This window comes from Nannospalax galili, unplaced genomic scaffold (assembly GCF_000622305.1).
Source record: "Nannospalax galili isolate Female #2095 unplaced genomic scaffold, S.galili_v1.0 scaffold1118, whole genome shotgun sequence".
Taxonomy (NCBI): domain Eukaryota; kingdom Metazoa; phylum Chordata; class Mammalia; order Rodentia; family Spalacidae; genus Nannospalax; species Nannospalax galili.
In genome coordinates, this window is record NW_008342011.1 from 2,729,260 (window position 1) to 2,737,621 (window position 8,362).

At 38.2% G+C, this 8,362-nt stretch overlaps 1 protein-coding gene across 1 annotated transcript in view; it reads right to left on the minus strand.

Moving 5' to 3' along the window:
* Positions 1-7,849, minus strand: part of Macrod2 (mono-ADP ribosylhydrolase 2) — a 2,130,377-nt gene extending 2,122,528 nt beyond the window's left edge. The window contains exon 1 of the mRNA XM_029565754.1: positions 7,747-7,849. The gene's annotated coding sequence lies outside the window, so the exon portion shown is untranslated. The remainder of the gene's footprint in view (positions 1-7,746) is intronic.
* Between the last annotated feature and the right edge of the window lie 513 nt (positions 7,850-8,362).

Consider the following 8,362-nt stretch of genomic DNA (forward strand, 5'->3'; position numbering starts at 1 on the left):
CTCAGATAGACACACATAACCACAGATAGACACACATCAAAAAGATCATCCATCATGTTCAAGTCGGCTTTATTCCAGAGATGCAGGGATGGTTCAATATATGTAAGTCAAAAAATGTAATAAAACATATAAATGGACTTAAAGACAAAAACCACATGGTCATCTAAATAGACACAGAAAAGGTCTTTAACAAAATCCAACATTCATTCATGTTAAAAGTCCCAGTGGGAACTGAAGTGGAGGGAACATACCTCAACATAATTAAAGCTATATACAACAAACTCATAGCCCACATCATTCTAAATAGAGAAAAACTGGAAGCATTCCCATTAAAATCAGAATCATACAGGGCTTTCCACTATCTCCATTCCCTTTCAATATAGTGCTTGAAACTGTTGCAAGAGCATTAAGACAAGAGAAGGAAATTAAAGGAGTACTAACTGGAAAAGAAGAGGTCAAATTATCTCTATTTGCAGATGATATAATATAATACTTAAGAGATCCCAAAAATTCCACTATAATTTTCAGTAAAGTGGTGGTTACAAAATCAACTTATAAAAATCAGCAGCCTTTCTATATACCAACAACAAGCAATCAGAAAAAGCATTCAAGAAAACCTTCCCAATCACAATAACTCAAAAAAATTAAATATTTAGGAATAAACCTAACCAAAGACATTAAAGATCTCTACAATGAAAATTTCAAATCTTTTAAAGAAAGAGATAGAAGAAAACAGTAGGAGATGGAAAGGCCTACCATGCTTATGGATTGGTAGAATCAATATTGTGAAAATGACCATCTTGCAAAAAGCAGTCTATAGATTAAACACAATGGCAATCAAAATAACCACGACATTTTCACAGAGCTTGAAAAAATCATCCTAAAATTTATATGGAATCACAAAAGGCCCTGAATAGCCAAAGCAATCTTGGGCAAAAATAACAATGCTGAGGGGAATCACCATACCAGATCTCAGATTATATTACAGAGCTATAGTCATAAAAACAGCACGGTACTGGCACAAAAATAAATACATAGATCAATGGAACACAGTAGAAAACCAAAACATGAGTACATGAAATTTCAGCCACCTGATGTTTGACAAAGGTGCCACAAACACACAATGGAGGAAAGACAATATCTTCAACAAATGGTGCTGACAAAACTGGATATCAACTGCAGAAGAATGAAATTGGACCCTAATCTTTCATCCTGCACAAAAATCAACTCCAAATGAATCAAAGACCTCTATATGAAACCTGAAACTTTGAAACTGCTGGAAGAAAACATGTGCAGTACCATCTAAGATATAGGCCTAGAAAAGGACTTTCAAAATTGGACATCAGCTGCTCAGGCATTAAGGTAAACAATAAATAAGTGGAACCTCATTAAGCTACAAAGCTTCTATATGGCAGAATAAACAACCAAGGAAGAGAAGAGGAAACCCAATGAGTGGGAGAAAATCTTTACCAGCTACACATCTGACAGAGGATTAATATCCATAATATACAAAGAACTCAAAAAACAAAGAAACAAAAAAAAGACCCAATAATAAAAGATTGTATAAGCGTAATAATTCATCTGTAAACCTAAAAATGTACAGCCAATTTTGAAAGAGATGTACCCTAGCTCAGAAAAATGTTTTTGAATAGGTTAATGCTGTTGTAATGAAATGCTTCTTCTAATTTAAAAAAAAAAAAAAAGATGGACTATAGAACTAACAGAGAGTTCTCAAACAATGAAATAAAAATCATTAAGAAGCACCTTAAAAGTGCTCAACATCCTTAGTAATTAAAGAAATGTAGATTAAAAACCACTTTAAGCATCCATCTTACCCCAGTCAGACTGGCTAAGGTCAAGAGAACAAAAGGCGCCCAATGCTGGGGAGGATGTGGAGAAAGAGGAACGCTCATTCACTGCTGGTTGGATTGCAAACTCATGCAACCACTATGGAAAGCAGTGTGGAGAACTCTCCAAAAACTAAAAATGAACATACCATATGACCCAATTATACCATTGCTTGTCATATACCCAAAGGACTTAGAGATACCTGTACATCCATGTTTGTTGCTGCTCTTTTTATAATAGTTAAGAAATGGAAACAATCTAAATGTCTCTCAACTGATGAATGGAAAATGAGAACATGGTACATTTATACAATGGCATTCTACTCAGCAGTAAGAAAAGATGAAATTATAAAATTTCAGGTAAATGGACAGAACTAGAGATGATTATACTAAGTGAAGTAACACAACACAGAAAAGCAAGCAATGTATGTCTACCTTCATTTGTAGATCGTAGCACTAATCCCTTATATGTGAGTATATATTTTGATGTAACACCAGGATTCAGGAAAATGAAAAAGATTACATGGAGGTAAATGAAAAGAAAGATCCCAAGATAGTAGGGAACAGATGTCACTGTGGGTGGAGGGGGGGAGTGGGATCATTCAGCTAGGAGGGGAGGGAGGAACATGTAAGCAAGGTGTGGGGGGGGATATCAGGAGCAGGGGGATGGTGGGAGGTGGATGTTATTGGGGGGAGGGCGGGTGGGGATAATGGAGGCACTGGGACTTGGAAGGGAGGAGAGAGTGTGGATGGGAGGAAAAATATAGTGATGAATGAATCTCAGGGGGCTAGGAAACCCAGAAGGAAATGTGATGCCCCTGAAATCCCATGAGAAATGCACATACAGTGTCTAAACATTAATGTATATGTATACCTAGGGGTTGTTTAGCAAGGAACACAATTCCAGACAGAAGAGACTTCCCTTTGAGTGGTTGGTGAGAGTGGTCCAGGAGACTCCTAAAATAACATGGGCTATTGCCAAAACTCCTGGTTATCTCCCAGAACTAGTAGATAAGGCCCTATTGCCGAAGACAGGACATATTTTGGATATAGAACTTGGAGCAATGGAGCAGGAACTGACCTGGAAGCCTTATACCTGAAGATTAGCTCTCATGATAGAAAATGATAATATACAAAGTGCTAAGGGAGAAAATCAATCAACAATCCAATCTGGCCCTAAAACCTAAAAACCATAACAACTGGCACAGTAAACTACCTATATTGATGCAGAAGTGGCACTGTTATCTGGGGTGTAATCAATGGCTATCTAATTGGACTTAAAGCCCTCTCAATGGGAGTGAACTCATGGGAGGCACTGTAAACTCAGCCAAATACATATGGCTGGAAAAGATATAGATTCTAAGGAAAACCATATCTCTTTCATATCTCTAGACAAATGAAATTTCTTACCACATGCTAAATATGGGTCCTTATATTTACAGACAAGCATACAGCACTCATCAGAGAAGCTTCTTTTTGCAGCAGATGGAGGGTACTGCAGAATTCCACAACTGGTTAGACACAGAGAATATACATCTAAGAGATGCCCAGTACTAGATGACATATCTACAGTTGAATCTCTACACCTAAAGCTCATGGAACATAGCGGAACAGGGGTAGAAAGAAAACTAATGTATCGCTCGATTCTCACCAGTGACGCTTCCTTATACAACAGAGTGTAACGCACACAGAAGACCACAACTGGCCAAGTTTTAAAGAATAAGAGACTGAAGTGTGTGTATTCCTGGATAGGACTCCTATAATAAACCTCAGCCCATGTCTCAGGGACCATTTAGGAAGAGGGAGCAGAAAGATTGTAACTGGGCTGGTTCATGAACACAGGGAAGCAGAGGCTTTCAGGCCACTGGAAGCTTGCACATGTGAACTTGTGACAATGGTGGCAGTGAGCACAGGATCCATGCTAACTCAATTAAACAAGAGCCCAGAGGAGAGGAGAGAAATGGGTGGTGGGTTGACCCCAGACTGAGAATTATTGGAGACTGATTGCTGCTGGGAGAGGGAGAGTGTGCCTTACTTATGATCTCTATTTGGGCTGACTAGACCCCAGTAGATGAATTTGCACAGGACATCTGGGTACATATACTTGATTAGATAGGACTTAACATGTATTTCAGAAAACATGAGGTTCAGTGAGGGGATGGGGGATGGATGGGGGAGGGGATCTAAATTTGATTAAGAAATGTTGATTGAAATAATAAAGGCTCAATAAATTTTTTTTAATTTAATGACAAAACTGTGGAGATGATGAACATGGTTGAGGAATACAGGTTAAAACAAAACAGGTGATTGTGATGAGTTCTTTCATAATAAAATGACTGTATTTGGTGATAGTTACATGAATCTATACATGGGATAAAATACACACACACACACACACATACACACACGCACAAATGTAGGTTGAAATGGTAGAAAATAAATAAAGTATGTAGTCTAGATAATAACAATATATAAATCTCAATTTCCTGGACTAGGTGTAGCTCACTGGTAGAGTGCTTACCTAACATGCACAAGGGCTCAACTTGATCCTCAATACCACTAAAAGTAAAAAGATCTCAATTTCCTAGGTTTCATATTGCCCTATAGATTACAAGATGTCATCATTGTGGAGAAGTTACACTAGAGTATGCAGAACTCTTATTTTTCTTTCCCCTTTTTTTCAGTTTACTAAATTATTTCAAAATAAAAATTTTAAATTAAAACAGGTTCTAAGTTTGTGCAACTTCCCTGCCAGTCAATATGATACCAATTAAAACTCAGCTTATTAAAATATGCCATATGTGTACAATTTTCTAGAAAGAATATGTCAGACGTTTATCTCAGTAATAGTTAAAGAAATTCAAGGAATTTCAACACACATACTTCATTAGGAAGAAGCTTAAAGTATCAAATCACTACTCCTTTCAGAGCTACAAAGACCAGGTGTTTCAATGTACACCTGTGGTCATGGAAAGAGAGCTTTGGCAGTCTAGTGGGAAGTGGCAGCTGGGTCGCTTTGGCGCCTTGACTGGGAGCAGTGCCTTTCGCTGGAGGTGGCTCTGGAGTCTTCTGCCATGTTGCCTTGTTCAACTGGAAGGTTGACAGCTGTACCTCTCCTTTCATACCAGGCAAACAAACTGCACAGCAGAAAGCTGTAAATGAAGCCATTACCTGTACATTTGGCATTTCTTTCCCATCCACCAAGGAACTTCCTGATGAGGCTGTCCTTGTGAACATGGCAGAACACTGCAGATCACAACCATCCCAGCCAGAGAGGTGAGCTCCATGGTCTTTCAGAGTGAAAAAAAGTTGATTCTTCAAATTAATTAATCATAATCATGTACACTATATCATCTATGAAAAATTATACATACAGGCAAAAGGCAAGAAACAATGAAAAAGAACCAAAACAGTGATAGGATAAAGACATATTTCCATTTGAAATACTTGGCTTTATTTCAATAAAAATTTCTGAAGAAATTTTTTTGAGGTAAATTCCCACTACACAGCCCTGGCTGACTTGAACTCACAAAGATCTGCTTGCCTCTGCCTCCCGGGTGTTGAGATTAAAGATATGCACTACAATGTCCCCCCGCAAAAAAAATTTTATTGATTTATCAAACAAATAATTTTTAAGACCAGAACCAACCTGGTTCACTGGATCAAGTCTCCAGTACAGGATATGTTATTAGAGGTACTACAAATCCAATTGCACATAGTTCAGTTCAACAAATATACCATACGAATATTCCTTAAGAACATAAAGTCAAGACATAGCTTTGGGTGGTGAAAGAATGAGTGAAAAAGGTACCCTTCTATGCTTTGTGGAAGAACACAGGCACACAGGTTAATAGAACCTGTCATTTTTACCACTGTCAATGAACATGCAAATTCAGTGTTATGGTAATGATTAAAAAAAGACTCATGAAAGAAATCTTCACATAGTTCAAAAGGAAGTAGATGTCTTAAACTGTACCCCACAGATGAAACAAGAATTGTTGGCTAGAATCTTCAGGAACATACTGAAAGATTGGCAGCATATTTATAAAAACTTGAAAATTTTAAATATTTTAGAATTAAAGTTCACACATTTATAGAAATTCAGGTATAATAAATCATTGATTACTTGCTAACTACAAGGATATCTACATAAAACCCTGTATTGGAGTGTTTATGAGATACTTTCCAAGGCCCTAACTTCTCCAGAGATACCACAGGGCACAGAAAAACAACTTGATACTAAGGGACACACACACACACACACACACACACACACACACAGGCACGCACACACGCACACACGCACGCACGCACGCAATCCATAGTAGCTACATATAAGGAAGACCTGAACCTGACAGGTAACAGGAGGATGAAATTCAACCCAAGAGGAGCCTGCCAGATTGGGTGGAAATGAAACAACCTATATTCCTCTCTGATGAGGAATTTTACATTTCAAAAAAGCAGCAGAAGTAGCAGAGGAGAAAGTACAGAGACATTAGAAGAAAACGAAAATTGAGCCCTGATTATGGCAAAGCAGAAATGTACAAGGCAACTGATACCCATGTCTGAAAGAGGAACAAGCTTGCTGGGCTTCCAGCATTCCTGCTAGGCCCCCAGAGCTCTGCCATATGCTGAACTGACATTCCAGGTCTCCTTCAGTTCACTTGCCAAGGCATTTTCCTACTGCACATAAATTTACCCTTCACCAGAGGTAATCTTGAGACAACACTGAACTTGTACTCCAGGAAAGCAATGGCAGTCAGGAATTCTGCCCACTCTTTTGTATTCTGAGAGACAGCTTAACAGATCATCAGCACTCTTTCTCATGACTTACAGAAAACTCAGTAGCCTCTGATAAGTTCATATACCAACACTACAAGTTCCCAGTCCATTGTCTCATACTTGAACTTTTGGTCTCCATTTTCCATTCTAGTTGGTTAAGCCTGGGTAATAGACTTCACCAAACTTTAATCATTCTCTCCTTATTCCAAACCTCTGACTACTGATCCACCATGAGTAGTGGAAGGTGCCACCGCTTTTTAGTGGCTCTTTAATCAGGTGACTCAGAAGAAATACTTTCCATCTAATTTCCTGTCAGTCCCTCATTGCATTCCCTTTAGAAATTTTCACTATGCTTGCTTCCTCCTGCTTATGTAAGAAAAGCCCTTTCCTGCTTTACCTTTGAGACGCTTACAGGTATCCTGGTCAAAACAGTTCTCCTACTACAGCTCTCCTTGGCCTCCAAGACCATCATCTCCTCTTCCCTTTGCTATCTTAATCGTCTTTGGGATTAAAGGCTCTCCTTATCTAAGTCTAGACTGGTTTTTACATGATACTTTTAACATGCAAAGGGGGTCTAACTTTCTAAATCACAAATTAAACCATTATATACCCTGTTATTAATACTTATTTTAGAACATCACAATTGTTATGTGTTACATTGATGTATAACCACATTATAAAATATAGGAGACACAGAACAACATAAATGACATGCTGTCATCTTTCCTCCAATGTTCAAAAAGAAAAATTAGACAATAATTAAAATATGCCGTCTAAAATGCAGTTAATAATGAGAATGAAAACTTAAAGCCAAATAATGGGGGTTTTAAAATAAGAGAAATAATTTCTTCACATTAAAAGCTTGCTGAACTTGTACTTATTACTAACTCAAGCATGAAACTAGCAATCATATAACTGCTGAAATTCTTTCTAAAGAACTTTATGCAACAAATTGTTATTCCAGTAGTCCTGTGGCCTTAGTTGGTAGACATAAATTTTCAATGTTTTTAATCAAGAAGGAAAATATTTATTGCATTTCTATACCAGGATGGTATAGAAAATTGATTTGAAATATTAAATAGACACAGAGCATATCACAGAAAAGTGAACTACTTACCTGCATTGACTATTGCATCCACCTCTAGTAATGTGATGTCACCTCTGTAGAGAGAAACCTTTTCACTCAAACTTTTCTTAACTTGTGATGTTTCCTGAATGTTTTCCTCTGTAATAAAAAGGGTTACAAGTTAGCAGTAATATTCTTAATTTAATTAAGAACTTTTGTGTATGTATGTGTAAGATATGTGCGCACAGAAGTGTGCACATGTTCGTGGGTGTGAGTGTGCCATGGTGCTTGTGTGGATGTGAAAAGATAACATCAGGTGTCAGTCCCCGCCTTCCACCTCATCGCCACTTCCTGGGCCAGGCTAGTGGCCTGCAAACTTCCAGGGACTGTGCTTTCTTTCTCCACCAGTGTGCCATGGTGCTTGTGTGGATGTGAAAGAATAACATCAGGTGTCAGCCCCCACCTTCCACCTCATCACCACTTCCTGTGCCAGGCTAGTGGCCTGCAAACTTCCAGGGACTGTGCTTTCTTTCTCCACCGCCACACCCTGGTCTTCTTATGTGGGTTCTGGGAATTCACAAATTCACATCTTCATGCTTACATGGCAAGTGCTTTTAATCACTGAGCCACCTCCCCAGGACTAAAAGGCAACTTTTTAATCAAGATA